This window comes from Leopardus geoffroyi, chromosome B1 (assembly GCF_018350155.1).
Source record: "Leopardus geoffroyi isolate Oge1 chromosome B1, O.geoffroyi_Oge1_pat1.0, whole genome shotgun sequence".
Lineage (NCBI taxonomy): Eukaryota > Metazoa > Chordata > Mammalia > Carnivora > Felidae > Leopardus > Leopardus geoffroyi.
In genome coordinates this window covers 774,685-797,242 of record NC_059327.1, presented here as the reverse complement: position 1 = coordinate 797,242, position 22,558 = coordinate 774,685, and the positions used below count along the sequence as shown (strand labels likewise).

The window sequence follows — 22,558 nt, the reverse complement described above, 5'->3', positions numbered from 1 at the left end:
TGCAAGGTGATGGTATTAGGAGGCCAGCCCTTTGGAAGGTGATGAGGTCATGAGGGTGGAGACCCCACGATGGGATCAGTGCTCTTATCAAAGAGACTCCAGGGCTCCCCTCCCTCTTCCAAGTGAGGACACCCCGGAAGAGGTCCTCACCAGGAGCTGACCTCACTGGCATCTGGTCCCAGACTCCCAGCCTCTGAAACTATGGGAAAACACATTTCTGATGCTGATAAGCCCCCCAGTGTGCCGTACTTTGTTATAGCATCCCGAACGAAGAGAGTCCTTCATATTGCCACTAAAGTGAGCCATCAAAAGTGCAGATGATTCTACCACAGATAATATGACCCATGAGTGACCTTCTCTGCATGATGACGCCAAGCTGATCCTGCCTGTTGCACAAGCCCAAACTGTAAGAACCACGTAAATCCTACCAATTAAATCTGCAACATGTGAAGACAGATGGACTGGTTGTTTGGCCTTGTTTTATTTTGTACAGATTTTACTTTTTAGAGCCTGTTTTAGTTTCACAGCCAAACTGAATGAAAGGTGCAGAGACTTCCCTTAAGTCCCTGCCTCCCCCGCCGACACAGCCTCCCCCTCCACCAGCGTCCCCGCCAGACAGTGCATTTGTTACAGCTGATGAGCCCACACGGACACGTCATCACCCAGATTCTGCAATTTACATCAGGGTCCCTCTTGGTGTCGTACATTCTACGGGTTTGGACAAACGCACCATGTCTTGTATCTGCCGTTACAGGATCCTACACAGTAGATTCACTGCCCTAAAAACCTTCTGGATGCACAGGTTTTCACTCAACCTGGAGAGTATGTTTGGGTCCCTAGCGGTCAGTATCTCAAGACTTCACTATCTCATCATGATCCACATAGTTAATCAAGGCTAAAATATAGGTATAGTTTTTGATGATTTCCTTTCCCTCCTACATCCAATTAATCATTAGTTCTCTCAAATTGTAACTCCAAAATTCACCATGAACCCACTCCCTGCCTCCATCCTAACTGCCAAGACCATGTACCAGAGCTACCCGACATGCCCTCCACCGGGGTGAGCCTGCTGGGTGCTCCTAGGTCCAGCCTGGTGTCCAGCATGGCAACTCCACAGCGTAAGTCAGACCATGCTGCACCCTCTGAGAGCCCTCTGGTGGGTCCCCCTCACACTTAAGAAAACAGCTAAAGTTCTCCCAGTGCCTGAGAGGTTCTGACCCCTGTTCCTTCTGACATCGGCACTGGCTACAAGGCTCTGTCCTCAACGTACTGGTGGCCAGGAGGACTTGTATCTGATGTTCTCTCTCAGGAATGTTCTTCCTTCAGACCTTACCACAGGGCTGCCCCCTCTGCTCTGAGAAATTCATCCTTAACAAACTCCTCTGCTGTTGTCTCTATCCAGTGCCCTATCTCATGTTCATCCTCAAACTCATTACTGATTTATTTGTGCATCTGGTTAAAGACTTGACATTCATCTCTTTCCCACCCAACAGAATGCAAACACAATGAGAGCATGATTCTTGTTTACTGTGTTCCTCTATCACCAGATCTAAAATAGTTCCTGTCACACAACAGATACTCGATGAATGTGTGTTAAATAAATCACAACACTCACGATTCTTATCACCATGAGGAGTTTCATCACCAAAATGCACAAAATGTACATAATAATATGTACCAGGATCCATTAGCCAGCAGCAAAGGTGGTACCCTTTGCAGTATCTCGGGCAGGACACAAGTACCCGTTATGCCCCACATTAGAAGATGTGCCAGGTATGGGTACGAGGTAAAACAGGAGGGTGGGAGCCATTGGAACAAACATGGCAATGGACCAGCTGCCACGTGTGATAAGAGACAGAACTGGGTGAGGCAGCACCCACTGAGAGGCCACTCGGTCTGGCCAATATGTGACATCCCAGAACCAATATATGCCACACTGACTGCTCGGCATCTCTGCTGGGAACTCTGCCCCCTACCCCGAGGACCAGCCTCATGGAACGCAGCCCTGGCTGGCAGTTGCCACCAGTGCACCAGGCAGAAGCACTAGTTTCTGCTTCTTCCTTTTGGATCATGAAGTTCTTTACGTGTGAATATGTGGCTGAAGTGGTGTTCTCTCCCCTCTAGACTGGGGGTGTCCAGAGGCCAAGGCTGGGTCTCCCCAGAACTTGTACCCAGATAGGTTTCAGCATCAGAGCAGTCTTTGAACACAATTCCCCCTCTGAAAAGGAAGTGTCCCTAAGATTTACATTGTACTATAAATAATTCCAACTATAAGTAATGTCAACATTATCTTGTCAACATCTCTTACACATTTTGTGCCATACTGACTACATTCACACGAATGTATAGTCATTTGCCTACTATTTCCATAGGGATCTCATTATAAATATACAAATACATGTATAGATACATATAGATATATAAATATTCAACCACAAATGTAAATACATAAAAACATACATAAGCATATGCATGCTTCTATTTATATGCCTCACACACACATCAGCACAGATATAAGACTCATACGCAGAAGTATGTGTGTGCAGTGTGTATCCTTCCAATGTGGCATGGCATGTCCACAGGTGCTCATGTTTTTAAAAATAAGCATTCATATTCCATATATATTTCTGATAATCATACACAGAGAATAAGTATTAGCCTCAGAGGACTTGGCCTAATTTATTATCGCCAAGTTCACGTAAATCCATACAAAATGACAAAAATACCACACAGTCTGCAATACTGGGATGACATAAGTAAACCCAGGACAAGAGCCTTATCAAAGCCCCATGGGTAATGGAAGGTCCAAGATTGCTTCAGGGCTAACTTTCACTTCCACAAGCCATAAATATTTCCACTAGAGCCTTTTGTATCAAATATCCTTTCCCTGGCATCAGTATGTCCTTGGTTTGTTCAAAAAGTGTCAGCAAAATATCACTTATTTTTAAGCCTCTTTCTTTGTTCGTGGCAAGGTATTCACTTATCATAGCAGGATTCACGAGAGTTGATACGCACGGCGTTATTTAGTACCATGGACAGCGGCTGTTATTTATTTGACATGTCTGGGATCATTACTCACACTGCTGTACAGAAAGAACTCCGCTGTAAAATTTAAAACAATATTCGCTAGGTAGTGGCTGTCATACTTTAATTTTACTTGAATTTGTATTTTCTATGTTTTGACCCATCATAACCTATTTCTTTTCCATTTATGTCACTTGTAGGCAGTGGATGAAGTTGAAAGGCAGTTACACCTACCTGACAAAGTATAGGGTCTTTACAAATGTTTTTGAATTTATCTTGAATTTATTTTTCGAAGAGAGTAAGTCCTTGTGATAGTTCAGACTATATGAAGTATTACCTTGAGTTGGAGCCAAACACAGCTACAGTGGAAGCTTGGTCTCCAAGTCTGAAAGTGATTTAAAATATGGACTCCTAAACTCATACTTTATGATGAAATCCTGTCTAGAACAGCAGCAGTGACCCCCGAATTCAGAAGGTCAGCTGAGGTGAAATGTGGCTAAGAGATTCATCAAGATTTTGGCAGCCGTGGACAAGTTGTATTAGTAGAAAGGCATGGAGAGTATTGAGGGATGAAAACCTGAAAAGCAGTAATGTAGCCGAAAGCATCAACTCAGTTTCTCATGGTCCCGAGCGGAACTGTTATAGGTGAGAAACTCATTTATACAGTTCCAGATTTGGCTGACAGCTTCTAGAACTCTTCCAGATTTAGGATAATTTCTCTCCTTAATTTATCAATTTTGGGATGCCTGGGTGGCTCAATTGGTTAAGCCTCCTACTTGGTTTCAGCTCAGGTCATGATCTCATGATTTCATGAGTTTGAACCCTGCACTGGGCTCTGTGCTGACAGTGCAGAGTCTGCTTGGGATTCTCTCTCTCCCTCTTTCTGGCCTTCCTCTGCTCACACTGTCTCTCTGAAAATAAATAAACTTAAAAATATTTTTAAATTATTGATTTTATTTGGGCGAATTATACACATCCTGAACATGAAAGTGACCAAATTTAACAGGGTGACTACAAAGTGTTTAGAAGACACAGACAGGGACCCTATCCATAACACATTTACTATATTTATGGAGACAAATGTGCTCATTTGAGTTGAAAGGCAGTCATTGATAGTACACAAATAACAGGAACAAAATTCAACACAAAATTTTAATGCGAAAGTTAAAAGTGTCATTACTCCTCTGCTCTGACCTGTCAGGAGACCGATTTCCTAAATTATAACAGCCTTCACTTCTCAGCGAGGAATAGAAGGCACCTCTCCCACCCTCCGCTAGGCTGCACTACACCCACCCAGGACCACACAGCCCTCTCACATCAAGCCAGGCTGTTGTGTAGCCCTGGGTCTTTGCACACTGCATCATTCATGAGTGCGTCCTTCTGCCCTTGTCTGGCAAATGACTACTCCTCCTTTTTCCTTAGTGATTTTTAGAAATAACAGCTCTGGGAGTGCCTGGTGGCTCAGTCAGTTAAGTGCTGACACTTGGTTTCAGTTCAGGTCCAAGCTCATGGTTCACAAGTTTGAGCCCCGCATCAGGATTTGCAATGACAGTGTGGAGCCTGCTTGAGATATTCTCTCTCTCTCTCTCTCTCTCTCTCTCTCTTTTTCCTACTTCTCTGCTTGCTTTCTGTGTCTCTCTCTCAAAATAAATATATAAACTTAAAAAATACAAATAAAAAAATAACAGCTCTTTTCAGATACCACTTACATACCATACAATTCACCCATTTAATGTGTACAATTCAAGGGCACCTGGGTGGCTCAGTCGGTTGAGCGTCCGACTTTGGCTCAGGTCATGATCTCATGGTTCGTGGGTTCGAGTCCCACCTCGGGCTCTCTGCTGACAGCTCAGAGCCTGGAGCCTGTTTCGGATTCTGTGTCTCCCTCTCTCTCTGCCCCTCCCCTGCTCATGCCCTGTCTCTCAAAAATGAATAAACATTTAAAAAATAATAATAAAATAAAGTGTACAATTCAGTGGCTTTCAGCATATTCACAGAGATGTGAGACCATTGCCACAATCAATCTGAGAACATTTCCATCCTCTACCCTTTAGCAGTCCACCTCCGGTCCTCATCTTCTCAGCCCCCGGAAACCACTCTGCTAATTTCTGTATATATTTGCCCATTCTGAACAATTTATGTGACTGGAATCCTATATGCTTATAATATGTGACCAACTTCACTTAGCAAGATGCTTTCAAGGTTTATTCTGCTATATAGCATGTGTCATACTTCCTTTTGATCATTAAATAATATTCCAATGTATGGATATTCATCATTTATTTACCCATTTCTTGGTTGTTGGATACTTGGGTTGTTTGCACTTTTTGACTCTTATGAATAATGCCCCTCTAAATATTCATGTTCAAGTTTTTGAGTGGACTTATGTTTCACTTCTCTTGGATATACACCAAGGAATGGAATTTCTGGTCATATGGTAACTCTATGTTTAGCATTTTGAGGAAACACCAAACTGTTTTCACAAGTGGCTACACCATTTTACATTCCCAAACAATAGTAGAGTGTGAGGGTTCCAATTTCTCCATTGTCTGGCCAACACTTGTTACTAGCTATCTCTGATGAAAGCCACCCTAATGGGTGTGAAATAGTATCCCAATGTGGCTTTGATTTGCATTTCTCTGACATACAGTGATGTTGTACCCCTTTCCTTGTACTTATAGGCTGTCTGTATGCCTTCTTCAGAGAAATATCTATTCAAAGTCCTTTGTTCATTCTTTTATTTTTTATTTATTTATTTTTTTAATTTTTTTTTTCAACATTTATTTATTTTTGGGACAGAGAGAGACAGAGTATGAACGGGGGAGGGGCAGAGAGAGAGGGAGACACAGAATCGGAAACAGGCTCCAGGCTCTGAGCCATCAGCCCAGAGCCCGACGCGGGGCTCGAACTCACGGACCGCGAGATCGTGACCTGGCTGAAGTCGGACGCTTAACCGACTGCGCCACCCAGGCGCCCCCTTTGTTCATTCTTTTATTGGCTTATTTGTCTTTTTAATATTGAGTTGTATATATTATATGATTTGCAAACATTTTCCCTATTCTGTGGGTTTTCTTTTCACTTTCTTGATGGTGACCTCTGAAACATTTTTAATTTTAATGAAGTTCAATTAGTCGTTTTGTTGCTTGTGCTTTTGGTTCCCTAAGAAACCATTACTTTATCTTCTTAAAACTTTTATTTATTTATTTTTAGAACGAGCATGCACACACACACAAGTGGGGGAGGGGCAGGGAGACAGGGAGAATCTTTAGCAGGCTGCATGCTCAGCACAGAGCCTGATGTGAGGCTTGATCAAGAGATTAAGAGTCAGATGCTCAATCATTACTTAATCTAAAAGCTCAAAGATTTGTGTTCATTTTATAATTTTGGCTCTTACGTTGAAATCTTTGCTGCATTTTACTTTAATTTTTACATATGATGTGAGGTAAGGGCCCAACCTTATTCCTTTGTGTGAGGATATTCAGCACCATTTGCTGAAATTCTATTCATTCTTTAAGATGCATTGTAAATGTCAATCCTTTCAGGAAGTTAGCTGTAGGGCTCCATAATGAATTAAATGGCTCCTTCTCTGTGCTTCTGCAGCAACTTTTGTAATACTTGAGTCTCATTAGAATCGTCTCTCTCCCTCAGGAGATTATATATACACACACACACACACACACACACAAATTGTATACATATGTATAAGTATATATAATTGTATAATGAATATACATGATTATATATGTATGTGTGTATACATATATGTACACACACACATACATACATACATACGTATGTACATATATGTACACACACACACATATATATACATACGTACGCACAGCCTTTAGTGCACATCTACAATCCACGTTACGCAATGTTAAGTGAAAATGGCCTATGATGCATCATTTGTACAATGATTATTTGAGCCCCCGGCTACAGTGTCCAACACGGGCTGCGAACTGGAGTACAGAGTCAGTTGTGCAGAAGACGCATATGTGCACGAATAAATCCACCCTGTACCTGCATCATGTCCTCTGAAACAAGAACGAGCCTCCAGCATATAGGCAAGCCTAAAGATGGCTGGGCACATCTGAAGCAGAGCTTGAACCAGGAAGGGCAGGCAGGGTCACATTCTAGGGGCCTAATCGGCTTGCTTAATTTGCTTAATAAAAGAATAAGTCCCAGGGGTGGGGCTCCACCCTCGGGGACAATGAAGCTACTCAGGGGTGTTAAGCAAGGCTGCTACATAAACAAACTTGTGTTTCAGAAAGACTTCTGTGGTAGCAGGTGGATGAGCATCTGGGAGAAGGTGCAGAGGTAAGACAGTGACTGCTGAGGGCTCCTGGAAGACAGGAGGAAAGCAGCGATCGTGGGACGGAAGGCCCCACACAAGTAGGCTGTGGAATACGAGGAAATAATGCCCAATTGGTTTGTTTTAAATCCCACTGAGGAAAGTAACAGGGCCACACAGGGAAAATCCAACGAGTGATGCCGTTACCCAACTTCTCAAATTAATGTGAGGAAAGTGGAAAGTAACTGATTTCATGACTTATCATGAGAGGGAACCAGAAACCTGAGATGGGAATGAGCAGCTCTCAACAACAGAATCACCATCAGAGAAAACAACTGCAGGGAAGAACAGAAAAAAACAGGAGGAGCGCGGTCAGTTCCTGGTCCAGCAAACGCTGGGCGTGTGCACAGGCCTCCTCGCCAGATGGGGCGTTGGGCGCTCCCTCTGAGAAACATGGGTACCTCTGGGTCCTTCTTCCCAGGGTGGTGGCTGCCAGCCCCCACCCCCGCCCCCCACCTCTCTGACCACCTGTGTTCCTCTTCTCAAGGTCCAAGACTTGAAAGTCCCCAAGTCACGTGGCCAGCCAGTGCCCAGTCTGCTTTGCCCCAAAGCCAATGCTCCCAGCTGGGGCTCTTTGTCCTCCACAATCCAGTCCCCATATCTCATGACTCAATGTAGAGTCCTGGGCAGCTCAGCAGTGGAAACGGCCATAGTCTGCAAGGATGTGGGTTTATGGGTATTTGTGGAAAGGGACGTAGTGCAGCTTTAGTAAAATATACAGGTGCCAAGGCCTGGCAGAATCCCATTTCCTCCCCACAAAAGCTCTGCCGGCCAGTGGGTTCCCACTTTGTGAAACTCAGCACAGAGTGTATCTGTGTTAGGGTTTGGAGGCTCCCACCTGCTCCCCGCTCATTGGTCGCCCCCTCTTCATTTAGTGCGAAGATTGTGAGAGCCCACCGTGAGGCAGGCCCCACGCTGAGTCGCTGAGTGCGAGGAGCCCATGTCCGTGGAGGAGGGAACATGTACGCACAATGAAATACAGTAATGGAAAGTGGAAAATAGGGTTAAGAATGCTGGAGTTTGCCTGGGGACAGGTCAGGAACACGTTTGCAGAGAGCAGAATGCTTGAGATGATATTGAACCAGCCGGGGAGATTTTCCTTCCTTCCTTCCTTCCTTCCTTCCTTCCTTCCTTCCTTCCCTCCCTCCCTCATTCATTCATTCACTCATTCATCCATTCATTGCAGGTTTCTCTCCCCCACACCCAGGGCTTCCCTTCAAGTAAGGGAGGCATGTATTAATCAGGGAGTCCCAAGGACAAATGTAACATGCCACCTGTGGTCAGTGCGCCCAAGGAAAGCTGCACAAGACCGGAAAGCTAGGACCTACCTCTCTAAGTGAGGGCAGCGCCTTTGAGCAAATGACCTTGAGCAATGTTTAGAAGGAAACAGAATGAGGAGGCATTCCAGAGGAGGAATGTTCTCTAGTCTACAGGTGATGTCGGCCACACAGGCCCGTCCCCACCGTGTGGATGGGAGACAGACAGGTGATACAGGGAGCCGACGTTCCGGCTACAAGGTCAGGGCCATGCCCCTAGCTGGCGACCTCATCTGGGCACCAGTGCCTCCTCCAATCTGTGGACAGTAGGCTTCACGGCCCCTCTCCTAGCCCGCCAAGCCTCCTCTCTGCCCGTCTCCTCCACCCACCTCCCAACACAGAGCCTCTTCCCCTCAGTACCTCAGTGCCCAGAGCTCTGCCAGCAAATTGGATAAACTAATTAGTGCTTCCATGTTAATTAATTTTCCGTTGTTTATATAAGCTATGAGATTTCTGTTCTTGTGTTGGTCCCTTTAGGTAAGTTTATCTACAAATAAATTAAATCCCATTACACCAAATCACACTGAAATGCCAATCATCAAAGCAAGTCTTAAATGCACATCTTTCCCCACAGAACTCTCAGAGATAATCTCGTATCATAAAGAAACATTTACAACAGAGGTAATGCTCATAATTGATGTATACTGTCATATTAAAACTTCAAAAACATTTATTAGAAAAGTCACTTGAACAGTGTGACAGCTGTATTTTTCTCTGTATTTCTAGGTTGTGAAAATTGAATCACCAGATTTAACAGTGTAGGTAGCACTGAACTATAAAATTAAATAAGGACAATCTGAATGTTTCCAGGATTGATTACTTTTTTTTTTTTTTACCACCTACATATTTTTTGCTGACCTGAAATCTAAATCACATTCATGCTCTGAGAAATTAAAATTATGCAGTTAGTACAAGTCATTTCCGTTAGTTAAGATGAAGCCCATTACAAATGACTAAGCCCAATGCAGAGCTAAAGATTTTAGGAGCTGACTGTTCCCCACCCAGGATGGAAGTGCATCAGAGGACCCCCAGATGAACCAGATTCTACTTCCTGCAGTGTTCACGTAGGTGGGCATCGGCAGGGACCACCTGTAATGACTCCAAGGAAGAAATGAGGGGTCTCCTAAACCCAGTATTATATTAACAGAACATTAAAAAGTGTCCACACTGCACCTGCTATAGACATTGTGCCCTTACTCACTCAAGAACATACACAGAGCCCCAGGCCAAAGATCTCTTCATTCTGGGTTAATTCTCACCATCTCACACTTTATGTCAAAGTTAAGTAAAAAACCAAATTCATTAGCAGTCCCAAAATCAAATTCAGATCGAGGGATATAATTTTAAGCCTTGTTTTCAAACCATTCTCTGACATGGGATTTTAGAATTGGAATCAAGATTGAACTATGGCCTTCAAAGCTCACATGTTGAAACCCTAACTTCCCCACCCCCTCCCTGCCACACCTCAGACCAGGACTTTATTTGGAAATAGGGTCACTGCAGATGGAATTAGTGAAGTTACAGCGAGGTCATTCCAGGGTCCCTACTCCAGTATGACTGGTGTCCTTATACAGAGGGGATACGTGGACACAGAGGTACAGACAGGAGAATGCCGTGTGAAGATCTGCTCAAGCCAGGGGACCGCCAGGGCAAGGAAGGCCTGTGATGGACCCTCCTGTGGCTCAGCAGGAGCTGCCGCTGACCCCTGGGTTAGACTTCTGGGCTTAGAATGTGACGCAACAGGTCTCTGCAGTCTGAGCCCCCAGGTCCATGGTACTTTGGTACAGCAGCCCCAGGGAACCAATACTCCGCCTATGACCAGGCCCATGTAGTACCTTCCCCTTGGAAGGAGGGGAGAGCCCCTTTTCACTCAGTTTTTCTCAACCATTTTAGGCTCTATAGTAATGAAGAATTTCTCTCTGACGTTTTGTCTTTGAAAACATGTAGATGTTCATTTGGGAGTTTCAATAGTGTCATCAGCGCGCACCAACTGATCAATCACATTAGAATCACCCCAGTGGAGGCCCTTGGGGCATATTGAGTCCCTCGTTTCACAGGGATGATTTTTATAGTTCACATGCATCCGTAGGACACCGTCTTGTAGAGGACACAGAGCACATAGCTTATGCCGCAGTCCTGTGGGTTAACACAGCACTTTTCACATCTCCGGTTTGTAACATACTTTGTCAAGTAGGAAGTGAGATCCTTAAGGCGACCTTATGTTCTCCCTATTTTCCTTTAGTTGCTTAGAAAGCCACTGGACAGGTACTCAGTAAGCTCTTGTTGACAAGATCATCTGTTAATAACCATAAACTGGAGCAAAATTAGAGTAGAGCCTTCAGACATGGGCTTCAGAAGTTCCGAGGCTGAGTCCTGCCTCAATGACTTCCTAACCTCAGGTTCTCTTAAACGCAACCCAGATGCTTTGTGACCCCGCTGCTACCCACCCTGCACTGTTTTACACTGAGCTCAGTCACACAGCCCCCCACCCAGGGTCTCCTGGAGATCCTGATGTTACGCAGGACATTCCAGTAATTAATGACACAGTCACAGGGCCTGTTTTCATGGGACCACAGCTTACCCCATTAAACGGAGGACTCCTTCAAGCAGAGGCAAGACCAGATCTACTTTTGTAAATATACCACGTGGCACAGGGTGAGCCAAACATGCAACAAAAGTTAGTGGAACACATACAAAACTCACACAGCAGTATTCACAGCATGTGGCTCACCAGGGCCAAAAAGAAGACACAGCTCAAATGCCCATTACTCGATAGATGGACAAACACAATTGAGAATATCCATACAGTGAAATCGCATTCAGGCATGAAAAGAATGAAGTTCTGATACATGTTACAGCATGCATAGACCTGGGAAGCACTGTGCTGGGTGAAGGGTGCACAAAATGTTGACCACTAGTCCCGTAGCATTCACTTTATCTGAAACGTCCAGAGCAGACAAATTTGTGGACACACGGAGCACAACAGTGGTTGTCCAGGGCCAGTGAACGGTGGGCGTGGAATAGGAAGTGATGCTTAATGGGCCTATGCCCCCAAGATTTCTTCTGTGGGGGACAAAAACGTGCTAAAACTAAGTAGGGGTGGTGATGGTTTCACAACCCTATAAATACACTAAAAAACTCATTAAAATGTATGCTTTCAAAGGGTAAGTTATATGGTTTGCTAATTACATCTCAATAAAGCCGTTCAAAAACGTTAGTGGAAAAAAGAACAGATGAGTGAGTGGCCTCAGGTAAGTTCCTGAACATGCTGCATAAATTCTTTCTCGAAGAGCGATCATCTCCACTTTACAGGAGTTTTGAGAGAGGAAAATGAAATGCTATATATGGCAGCACCTTGTAAATGAAACACCCAATAGACACAAATATCCGTAATCAATTGTAAAGGAACGAATTATGCCTGAACATCACAGTCCCCACCTTATTACACCTCATACCAGCCCACTAACAATCCAGCCTCGGACATGCAATTCAAGGGACAAGACCAGTTGGGGCAAGGTCAGGTGACCCAGAGAAGACCATGCTTTCCTCTTCGCCACCCACAGGTCAATGTGGCAGTCACGACCATGAGAGGGTTGCAGAAAAGCCCAGAAATTAAGAGCCCGAGAGAAGGGAGCAGAGGAGTGTTCACAGCTGGCAGAGAAAGTCAGGTTCCAGGGGCAGGGCTCCTCAGAGTCCTTAAGGAGAGGAAGGACATCCCAACGTAAAGGCCAAGCCACCAAGCTCCGGCCTGGAGTGCCCATTCCTGATGCTAGCTCCTCACTTCGGTGGACCGGCTCCCACAGCCTGGCAGCCCCTGGAGGTCAAAATGGGACGCCTTATCTAGTTGACTGGTCAGCCACCACCACCTGTAAAAGTGACGATGCTGCATTGTAAATGTCCTAAATAAGCATTCTGGACTCTCCTTCAAACCGAAGAAAAAGTAATTCAAAATTCTGATTCCTTGCTTCTGTAGATACTTTCCAATTCCTATAGCAGTCCTTTTGTATATAACGTAATGCAGACTAGGAACGGAATGAGGGTTTGGATTAAAGACTGGACTTCATGTCCCTCTGTAGCTACCCCAACAGCTTTAGGCTCACAAACAAGCTGTTACGACACACTGGGTCTCAGAGCCCTTGTCTTTAAAATAAAGGTAGTGGTCAGTCAGAGTGCTTAAAATTAACAGCTCCGGAAACAACAGATGCTGGTGAGGATGTGGAGATACGGGAACCCTCTTGCACTGTTGGTGGGAATGCAAACTGGTGCAGCTGCTCTGGAAAACAGTATGGAGGGTCCTCAAAAAATTAAAAATAGAACTATCCTATGACCCAGCAATAGCACTACTAGGGATTTATCCAAAGGATATAGGAGTACTGATTCACAGGGGCGCACGTATCCCAATATTTATAGCAGTACTTTCAACAATAGCCTAATTATGGAAAGAGGCTGAATGTCCATCAGCTGGTGAATGGATAAAGAAGATGTGGTTTACATATACAATGGAAAACTACCTGGCAATGAGAAAGAATGAAATCCTGCCATTTGCAGCAACGTGGATGGAACTGGAGGGTATTCTGCTAAGTGAAATAAGTCAGTCAGTCAGAGAAAGACAGATATCAAATGTTTTCACTCATATGTGGAATGTGAGAAACTTAACAGAAGACCATGGGGGAGAGGAAGAAGAAAAAAATAGTTACAAACAGAGAGGGAGGGAGGCAAACCCTCAGAGACTCTTAAATGCAGAGAACACACTGAAGGTGGACGGGGGGTGGGGGAGACGGGAAAGTGGGTGATGGGCACTGAGGAGGGCGCCTGTGGGGACGAGCACTGGGTGTTGTATGTAAGCGATAAACCAAGGGAATCTACCCCAAAACCAAGAGCACACTTTACACACTTGACAATATTAGCCACCTTGACAAAAAAATAAAATAAAATAAAATAAAATAAAATAAAATAAAATAAAATAAAATAAAATAATATAAAGGTAATGGTGATTACATGTCACAAAGTCAGCTTTCTGGGGGATTACGGGGGATAGCTGTACTGAGATATAATCACATATCACACAGTTTACTCAATTTAAAATGTACAACTTGAGGGTTCTGGGTATATTCATAGATACATGCAACTGTGACCACCATCAATTTTCGGACATTTTCATCACATCCCAAAGAAACCCCATGCCTTTTAGCAGTCACCCCTCCCAACTTCCTTATCCCCTCAACTGTGGGCAACCACTCATCTACTTTCTATGAACATTTGCCTATTCTGGGCATTTTATAGGAATAGAATCCTATAACATGTGGTTTCTGTGTCTGGCTTCTTTCAATGAATGTAAAGTTTTCAAGGTTCATCCTTGTAGTGTGTGTTCAAATCCCATTCCTTGTTATTGCTGAAAACTATTCCATAGTAGGAACAGTGCAATGTATTAATCCATTCACCCGTCAGCTAGTTGATGGCCATCGGGGCTGTTTCCACACTTTGGCTATTATTAGTAACACTGCTTTGAATATTTGCATGTAAGTCTTGTGTGGACATTTATCTTGGGTACATACCTACGAGGGGAAGGATGAGCCACATACTAACTCTGCGTTCGGTCACCTGAGGAACCGCCAGACTGTTTTCCACAGTGGCCGCACCATTTTGCATTCCCCTCAGCAGTTTACAAGCGCCTGATTTCTCCATGTCTTTGCCAACACTCGGTGTTGTCCGTCTGCCTTTAGTATGGACACCGCGGAGGGTGTGAAGTGGCGCCTCATGGCTGTGCTAGTCTGCGTGTTCCTGACGATGAATGGCGGCGAGCACCTTTCCATGTGCTTCTTGGCATCTGTGTATCTTCTTCAGAGCGAGAACTTTTAAAAACTGAATTGGAGGAGGTCTGTACATACTCTAGATAAACCCTTGTTAGATGACGTGCAAATATGTCCTACCACTCTGCAGGTTGTCCTTTCCTTTCTTGATGGTGCCCTTTGAAACACAAGGTTTTGAGAATATTTGGTGAATTCCAATTTATCTTCTTTTCTCGTTGCCAATTGAGCTTTTGGTGTAACCTCAAAGAGAGCATCGCCTGTTCCAAGGTTGTGAAGATTTGCCTCTGTTTTATTAATAGTTTCAGCTATTAATCTTTAAAATTTGATTCCTTTTGAGTTACTAATTTTTGCATATGGTGTAGAGGAGAGATTTTGCATGGGGATGTCCAGTTGTCCCAGCACTATTTGTTGGAAACATTATCCTTTCTCCACTGAATTGTCTTGGTGCCCTTGTTGAAAAGCAACAGATCATAATTGTGAGGGTTTATTTCTGGGCTGTCGATTCTGTTCCAATGATTTATATGTCAGTCCTTCTGCCAGAACTGTACTATCTTGATTACTATAGATCTGCAGTAAGTTTTGAAATCAGAAAGTGTGAGAACTTACCAATTCTTTTTTTCAAGGCCATTTTGGCTGCTCTGAATCACCAAGTGAATTTTAGGATCGGTGCATCAATTTCTGGGGAAGAAAATCAGCCGGGATCTTAATAAGGATTTGTTAAACTTGTAGACCAATTTGGGAAATACTGCCAGCTTAACAACATCAAGTGTATTGATCTGGTCCATGAACTTAGCATGCCTTTCCATTAATTTAATCTTTAATTTCCTTCCACGATAGTTTATAAGTTGTCACAGTATAAATTCTGTACTAATTTCATTACATTTTGCTCATTGTTGGCTTGTTCATGGGAAGTCTACATAAATGAAATTAATTTTTGTAAATTGATTTTGTTTCCTGTAGCCCTGCTGAACTCAGTCATTATTTCTAATATTTTTTAGGGGATTATTAATGTAATCTCTCTCTTTCTTATAGGTCTATTCAGATTTTCTATTTCTCACTGAGTCAGTTTTGGTAGTATGTGTTTAGGAATTCATCTCTTTCTGCTAACTGATATTTACTGGCTTACAATTGTTTATAGTACTGTCTTAAAATTCTTAAGTTTCCTTTTTTTTAAATTGAGGTGAAATTCACGTAACATAAAGCTAACCGGAACAATCCAGTGGCATTTAGCACGTCCACAAGGCTGTGTAGCACCACCGCTGTTTGGCTCCAAACATTTTTATCGTTTCTGTCAGAATATCCTCACATATTCTGGATGCTACCTTGTAATTTTTTTCTTTCTGGAGGTTGGTTGTAATGTCTCTTTATTCACTCTGGATTTTAATAATTTGAGTCGTCTCTCTTTTCTTTCTTCAACAGTTAGCTAAAAGCTTAACAGTTTTGTTGATCTTCTCAAAGAACAAAGTTTTGCTTTCATAGACTTTCTCTATTGTTTTTCTCTTCTGTATTTCATTAGTTTCTGCTCTATTATTACACGGGGTTTTTGGGAGGGTGAAGTGAAACCCTAGATGTAAAGAGGCCTTAAAAAATGAACTTGTGGGGTGCCTGGGTGGGTCAGTTGGTTGGGTGTCCGACTTCAGCTCAGGTCATGACCTCACAACTCGTGAGTTCGAGCCCCGCGTCAGACTCTGTGCTGATAGCTCAGAGCCTGGAGCCTGCTTTGAATTCTGTGTCTCCCTCTCTCTCTGCCCTTCCCCCCCCTCATGCTCTGCCCCTCTCTGTCAAAAATAAATAAACATTAAAAAAAATTTTTTTAAATAATAAAAAAATGAACTTGTGTATAAATATTTATTAATTCATTAACTTCTTATTGGACACTTTGTACCTGCCAGGCAGACTGTGTCTTAGGTACTCAGGATATGGCAGAGAAAATTCACTCCAGACTGCAGTACTCACAGCAATACTCAGATGTACTGCTTATGTGGAAGAACTCTGCCTTATCCATCTTTACACGCTTTCTCCCTGGCCCCTGGGAAATGCTCCATGAATGCCGGGCAAATGCCAACAGGAAAGTAAGATAAGGTATTGGAGAGTAGAAACCCTATTTTAATTATCCTTGTAATCTAAACTCTGCCCACCGTCATGCCTCAAACATATCACCCTAAAACGACCATTTTGATTGGTTAATTTGGATCTGCCCTCATATTAATTAACAGTAAGGAGACATAAAACAAGAAGAAATCAAAGCTGACAAAGTCATATAGTTAAGGTTAAGAAAATATTCTGAGTGTTTAAAAAAAATTTTTTTTAACGTTTATTTATTTTTGAGAGAGACAGAGCCTGAGCAGGGGAGGGAAAGAGAGAGAGGGAGACACAGAATCCGAAACAGGATCCAGGCTCTGAGCTGTCAGCACAGAGCCCCACACGGGGCTCAAACCCATGAACCATGAGATCATGACCTGAGCTTCCTGAAGTCGGAAGCTTAACCGACTGAGTCGCCCCACCCCCTGCCCCGTGCCCCCTGAGTGTTTTTAATGACAAGGACTATGCAACTTCTTTCCTAGCTCATATGTTGCTCACCAGAAATGAGCATACAGTTGGTGCTCAATCAGTATCTGCCTATTGTTCAACCGATTTTGTTCTTAGAATTCCAGCAGGTAACTGTCCTGCCCCAGTTAGGGAAAATTAAACCATCATCTCAAAACCCTCCATAATGACAGCAGGGGATAACTTAACCATTTGGGGGGGGGGGGTTCCCTTTGCAAAACAATGTCCTTCCATTTGGAAAGTCTTACTGTGGGAACCAGATAAACCAGTGTCACTGACTCTATGCAGCCATCTCTGGTGTTTGAGCCACACTGAATTTTAATAAATCATATTTTAAAATGGTATCAGCCTGTCAAGAAGCAGTTAATAAACATTATTTTAACTTGGACTTCTCTCCTGCTTACAATAAGAAAGGGGAAGCAAGGATCAGCAATTCTGGTCATACTATTTTTTTCAAGCAGCCCTTATTATGCAATGATTTTTTTTCTTCAATGCTTTAAACTTTCACTAGTAGTCTGGTAAAGGAAAGAGAAATGTCATCCACCCACTAATTGGTTCAAACTCATCCTTTTCCTTCCCACCCTCTAGTCACTGCTTAAAAAACGCAGAGGTATTATCCTGTTATGTCTCACTGTAAAGTGACAAACAGCACCTTTGGTTGAAAAAAACGTATCCTCTTTACCTTGATTTTTCATTACCTTCCATCAACCAAGACAGAACAGAATTTATCCTCTAATCATGTTACCACTGCTTACATCATACTGTTTACTTTATATCCAATTCAGGGAAAATATGAGCGTTTTGGTGGGGAAGACAGGATGATCTATGCACGACGGCAAGACAGAAGGTGATAGCTGGTAATGTGAAATTACACACTGCAGTTTAAGGAGGGAATTGAATTAAAAAAATGTTATCGGTGGTTCCATAACAATTAGGACAGAAGCCTAATTCACTCAAGGGGTGATGTGCCTTTCCAGAATGCCAAGGCTTCCAGGAGGAGGCGAAAACATGGCTGCTTATAATTATCACTCGTCCTTTGGGGTAATTGCGACTTTTTTCATGCAATACCTGAAAACTCCAATCTGACAAGGCTGGGCGCCCTTTCTCGATCCCCATGGATGGATAGAAGTCTGAGACGCACACACCCATCTACTCATGCTCCTTAAGACCAGAAAAAAACAGTGAAGAAACTCCCTTCCCAAATGAGAAGGAAATCACCCTCTGCGAAGGAATAGCACCAGGGTGCTACATGTGACACAGGCTCCTTCCAGGACACCATCCTTGGCGTGTGTGTTCCCACACACATCAACCTACTCATGTACACATATGCATCGTGTGGGGTCCCATCAGGGATGGCAACCTGTCAAGAGGACAGCATCACATTAACTCAAAGTTCTGCTCTCCCCTCACGAATTCTTTGTCTTGATTCCCACTTAGGTGTCGTGATCCCGTTCTTCTCACTAAAACTGAGATACGCTGTTCTTGATTTCCTTCCACTCTGCCTCTTTGCCCCACGTTTTTATTCATGGTACCCACTGTTTCCTACACCGGCACGGCCCTCTGGGTTTCGCCTACGTCCACGGAGCACAGCAGGCAGCAGAATGTGGGGGCGAGGCTTCCACGTGTGGATTGCACGGCGACTCTAAGTGTGAGCTCTAGTGGGTTGTAGTCGGAGGAGATGTGCGTGTGCCCCAGTTAAGTTCAGATATGGCCACGCACATGGAAACAACAACGGCACCAGATGGTTCTTAATTCATTAGAGAATATTGTGTGTAATTCAAGGCTAATTAGAGGGTCTCGATAGTAGCAAGAATAGCAAATATTTATGCACGTATCCACTGCAGAGATGTCTCGAAAGCCTCCCGGACGTGTGCTAAGGACCAGGTATGCAGCCCTGAGTGAAGACGCCGTGCCCTCGCTGACGTGGGGCGCGAGGCCTGGCTGCAGGTGCAGACATAAGGAGGACCCCACAGACCTACGAGTATCTGGAAGCGGAGGAAAAGGTGAGGAATGAGTGAAGAGGGGGCCGGGTAAGGGGACAGTGGAGCCCCCAGGATCAGATTCCCAGGTGGCTCTCTGCCTCACTTCTCTGCAGAGCAGACATGGCAGAGTATTAATAGGGCAGGTGGCAATGGAGCCCACGTGACGTCCCAGCATGTCCTCCACAGCGCCGGTCCACATGACGCCGCTGGTTCTCCTAGTACAGCCACCATTCCCTCTCAGGAGCAGCCTGGCTGGGGGGACAGAGGATGCCACCACCAGCCCCAGATGCTGGCTCATGTTAGGATGCACCCCGACCCCGAGACGCTGGCTCATGGTAGGCACTGGATACACAGTGTTTATCGCCACTACTCTCACTCAGATTGGTCAGGAAAAGCTTCAGGACATTTAAAACAAACATTGAGAGCTGGGTGAGCTGGGGCTGGGGGAAGTGGTGGTGAGGAGGGCAGGCAGGGGCAGGGAGGAAGGGGGTCTGGAGAAAGCACAGAGGACCAAGGGGTCCCTGGCAGCCTGTGTGGAAGCCGTGTGCCTTCCAGCTGCGGCCGCGGCAGGGGGCTCGAGAGGGCAGCAGGAGATAGGGTAGACAGGAGACCAGGAACGATGTTCGTGGGGCGGGGCGGGGGGACGCCATCTCCCAGGGAACACAGATGGGCCAGCAGGGCAGGTGAGGCACGTGTACAGTCCGGAGACTGAGCGTTTGCTCTGTGCTCATTCTCCCCGCCAGCAAGGATCCCAGAGCTGACTCAGGGACAGGCAGGGGCTCAGCCAACCCAGGGCTGTGGGAATGACTGGCCTCAGAGTCCAAGGTCACCGCAAGAAAGCTGAGAGTCACAGGCACACTTACGGTAGTGTTCTCAGGGGTGAGGGGAGACATCATTCCCGTACCATTTAAAGTGCACAACACAGGGGAATTCGCCTGGGACACTGGCTCACCACGGCTACCAAAACCTGAGGACCGCATCACGAGAAACTTACATACCAATCTTACTCACAGATACAAATTCCTAAGTAGGATAGAAGCAACAGAAATTTACTGATACATAAAATTAGTAATGCCACTAACACAATGGTGATTTACTCTGGGGAACTCAGAAAGCAATATTAGGGAAATGACGAATGTCATTATTTTCATAAGTTAATAGCAGGATACGGCAGATTATCACTGCAATGCAGAGCAAAAAGATATTTGACAAGGTTTAACTTGCAAAATTGATCAAAACTTCTATGAAAACCAAACAGATATAAGTTCCTTAAATGAGCTTCAAAATCTATTATAAAGTAATGATCATGAAGCCTGCTGGTTATATGTAGATATGAATCCATTTATGTAACAAACCAGTAAACGCTACGTCAGCTGGATAGTTAGTATCATTCAGTAAACAAAAAGGATGCAAAACCATTACTCAGATGAAACGATCTTCTTTCTAGAAAAATCAAGAGATCTCAGAAAAAAATGAATAGTTTATTAAGGTGCTGAGTACACACTGTTGGGTGGCTTCCCAAATTCCTACCGTGAAACAAATGAGACAATTTAAAGGAAAATATTCTAGCACAAGAGCAACAACAATACATTATAAACAGGAGTAACCTTCCAGTGGTTTCAGATGAAAAGTTGAGCAAACTGAGAGACACAAGGTATGGGAGGGAAGAGTACAGGCTGTATGTGTGGTCCTTCTCAAGGGTTAGGAATTGAGAACTTTGATCAAAATGCCAACTACAGGAAAAGGATAGGTCTGGACAAAATGACACTGGAAAAGTAGAGACCTCAGAAAATGTCTTAAAAGAAATGCAATCAGGTGTGGCATTCCATGCTGGCTGGCACTTGTCCTTTACAGCCCAGCTCTAGGTGACTTCTCCAGGCAGCCCTCCATGATCGCACCCTGCCTCTGCCTCTAAACCATACGGGGAGGCACATGGTCACGGAGATTCTGCCCATCTCATGTCCTTAGAGCCAGCACCCTGTGGCTCAAAAATGTCCGGTACAAGCTGACCAGACACTGAACCAATCTTTGTCAAGTGAATGAATGAGGTGAAAATGTGAAGGATGGTATTGTTTGCCATACAGTCTGAGATGCCTGTTTTCATGCTCCCTGGGTGTCAACCAGAGAGAAAGGGGGCTTTCTTATTCTGCCTCTGCGGAGGAAGCAACATTCCCCAGCGGCACGTTCTACTGGCACTGAAATCTGCTGCAGATCCCTTCCCTCCCTGAGGTGGTGGCAGGGACCCAGACGCCCCAGAAATGACTTCTAGTTTCTAAAAGACGGTCATCGAGGGGCGCCTGGGTGGCGCAGTCGGTTAGGCGTCCGACTTCAGCCAGGTCACGATCTCGCGGTCCGGGAGTTCGAGCCCCGCGTCGGGCTCTGGGCTGATGGCTCGGAGCCTGGAGCCTGTTTCCGATTCTGTGTCTCCCTCTCTCTCTGCCCCTCCCCCGTTCATGCTCTGTCTCTCTCTGTCCCAAAAATAAAAAAAATAAAAATAAAAAAATAAAAGACGGTCATCGAGACACAGTTCCTGTGAATTTTGAGCATACGTCATTGTGCTCATTCCACTGCCTTCGTATTTTCGCACCGTCTCTCAGTCATCATACCCCTAAGTCCAAGCTCTTTTATATATGCAGAAAATAACTACCGCCCGCCCTGCGGTTTGCTCCAGGGCTGTGAGTCAGGTGCACAGCGGAGCAAACCAGGCTTCCTCTGAGCAGCCTATGGGGCCTGGTCTACTGCGAGAGATGAACACTGATGAACTGAAGTGGTAACTTACGAGCACATCACCAAGCTGTGTACGTATCCCGAAAACAGCAATTTGGATAGGAGAGTAATTTACATCGTGGTTACAGAATTTTTTACGAGTTTTTGATCTGCTTCCAACCCTAACAGCTCTAGGTTATAAAGTAAAATCCTTTTTTTTGCGATGCAAAGATCCTTTATACTGTTGTTCTCTCTTTTCAGCTTTATTGAGATATAATTGAGGGTAGAACTTTTCTATTCAGCTATTGTATAGAAAACCAAAAGAGCCCAATGGGGGTGTTTATCACCACTGGGAAACCCCTTCTCCTGTCCCACTGACCAGATTTTTCGCTTTCTAGATTGTTGTCTGCACTGCCGCCCGTCGGGGCCCTCAAGGGGAGAAGCCAGTGGATGTGGGCCCAGCCGTGCAGGAGCGGGGGTTCACTGAGAATGCGTGCAAAGTGAGCAAACACTCCTGTGTAAGACCCAGCTTCTCATAACCCCACTCCTACCCAGGACATAGAGGAATCATCAGTGTATATTCTACTCTGTTCTGTTCACTTTTGTAATCTCAACACTTCCGTGTCCTCACTGATCTCAAATAACCCACCTGCCCACTGTCTTCCTATTCCTGTTTTAGGAGCCGGCCAAGGGTCTCAGTTCTAAGACATGCCCGTGCTGGGTCCTGTACGGTTTTAAGGTCTGGTGCCGGCGGGTGGCCGAGGCTCCGCGAACAGTCTTCTGGATTCCCAGGCTGGTTCTGGGGGTCAGGCAGCCACG

The 22,558-nt window shown here is 44.7% G+C and overlaps 1 protein-coding gene and 1 non-coding gene across 10 annotated transcripts in view; one reads left to right on the top strand and one right to left on the bottom strand.

Moving 5' to 3' along the window:
• Nucleotides 1-22,558, bottom strand: part of DLGAP2 (DLG associated protein 2) — a 786,292-nt gene that overhangs the window by 353,026 nt on the left and 410,708 nt on the right. The window lies entirely within an intron of this gene.
• TRNAQ-UUG lies at nt 4,776-4,860 on the top strand. Its single transcript has one exon. It is a non-coding gene; the product is annotated as a tRNA-Gln (tRNA).